Source organism: Echinops telfairi, unplaced genomic scaffold (assembly GCF_000313985.2).
Source record: "Echinops telfairi isolate 266 unplaced genomic scaffold, ASM31398v2 ScPeMD7_1957;HRSCAF=2489, whole genome shotgun sequence".
NCBI lineage: Eukaryota > Metazoa > Chordata > Mammalia > Afrosoricida > Tenrecidae > Echinops > Echinops telfairi.
Window position 1 is genome coordinate 1,787,269 of NW_022105855.1, and position 2,219 is coordinate 1,789,487.

Genomic DNA, 2,219 nt, shown 5'->3' on the forward strand with positions numbered 1-2,219 from the left:
GTGTGTGTGTGTGTGTGTGTGTGTGTGCTCATAGCGATCCTACAGGACAGAGTAGAACTACCCCTGTGAGTTTCTAAGACTGTACCTCTTTTTCTTTCTTTTCCAACAGTTTTATTGGCATATGATTCACATATCATATTTAGTAGTTCAATCACATCAAGAAAAATGTTGTATAATCATCACCACAATCAGTTTTAGAACATTTTCTTCATTCTTATACTCATCACTATTAACTCCCCACTTCTCCCCAACCTCCCCTGCCATACCTCCAAGAAACCATTAATCTAGTTACGAACAGACTCTTTATAGGAGTAGAAAGCCTCATCTTCCCCCTGTGGAACAAATGGGGGTTTTGAACTGCTGACCCTTTGGCTAGCAGCCAACATGTAACCCACTATGCCACCAGGGTCACTGTGAGTCAGAATTGACTCGATGGCAATGGGAGTGAGAGATATGCATACACACACACACACACACACACACACACACACACTAAAAGGTAGAACAATACAAATAAGCAAATGGAAACAACGGAACTTTTGGAGTGATGGAATTGTTCTAAAGCGAGAGGTTGGGATGGCTGATAAATTCTTTAAAACTTGTCAATTAAATGAGTGAATCTTATGATACACATATTATACCTCAATAAGCTACTTAGTCTTTTATTTAGCTCTGCCTAAGTCCCAGGTCAGAAAGGGCAAGGATGGGTTAGGAGGAGGGGTAGTGGTTGGGGTGGGCGGGGTCTCTAAAACAATGCCAAAGTCAGGCTAGGATCCTGAATCTGGGAACAGACAAAGATTTAATTGTCTCAATCCTTTAGGAAATGGGTCATATAACTAAACAATAGGCCATTTGTGAGAACTTGGCTTTTATCGTTTTTTCTTGTTTCTTTTATAGAGAATTTTCAGTACATTATTTATGTGACTGTAATTTGCATACTGCTCCTTCCCTTCCACTCCCACTGCATTCCCCATAAGGGTAGAAATTTATTAGCCATCTGTTTATATACCACAAGGTCTCTAGCCCAGTGCCCAAGAATATTTACTTGGTAGATTGTGTTTACATTTTGCCTTTATTTTAGGAATAAAGTTTTCAATCATTGTTCAAAATTCAAAAGTTAAGGAAAAGACTGTCCCTCCTTCAGCTCCCTAAGCACCCTTCTTCTGGAGGTACTAATATTACTTGTCTTCTAGTGAATTCCTTGAGAGAGGTTTTTAAATTTTAAAATAAGCAAGCACACACAAAGGGAACTTCAAGTAATTCATGGAAATATAATGGAAATTTCCCACAAAGTTTTTGAAACCCACTCATGTATCTAAACCCTATTGTCTCAACAGTTAAAGCACTCAGTTGCTAAGATCAGCAGTTTGAGTTCCCCAGCTGCTTCAAGGGAGAAAGATGTAGCAGTCTGCTTCCTAAAGATTAATAGCCTTGGAAACCTTAGAGGAATTCTACTCCTGTCCTATAGGGTCACAATGAGTCAGCATCAACCCACTGGCAGTTTATCTCTATACACAAACACACACACATACACACACACACATATATCTATAGGCACTGTGTCTACAAATGTTCCTGAGGTAGCAAAGAGTGGAGACATTTGTAGTTGTGCTTATTTACGAATGTCCTCTGTCTTGTCTCTAGGAATTCTTTGAATTCCTAAAACACTATTCTGAACTAGGTACATTGACAGTAAAGCTAATAAATAGTCAAATTAAGATCATTTTGAATGGGTGCATAAGCAAATGTGGTGAAGAAAGCTGATGGTGTCCAGCTATCAAAAGATATAGCATCTGGGTTCTGAAAGGCTTGAAGATAAACAAGTGACCATCTAGCTGAGAAGCAACAAAGCCCACATGGAAGAATCACACCAGCCTGTGTGATCATGAGGTGTCGATGGGATCAGGTGCCAAGCATCTAAGACCCAGAACAAAATCATACCCAATGTGAATGAGGAGGAGTACAGAGTGGAGACCCAATGCCCATCTGTAGTCAATTGGGCATCCCCTTTCAAAAGGGTCACAAGGAAGAGACGAGCCAGTCAGGGTGCAGTATAGCACCAATGAAACACATAACTTTCCTCTATTTCTTTAATGCTTCCTCCCCCCCACTATCATGACCCCAATTCCACCTTACAAAACGGTTAGACCAGAGCATGTACACTGGTACAGATAAGAGCTGGAAACACAGGGAATCCAGGACTGCTAACCCCCTCAGGA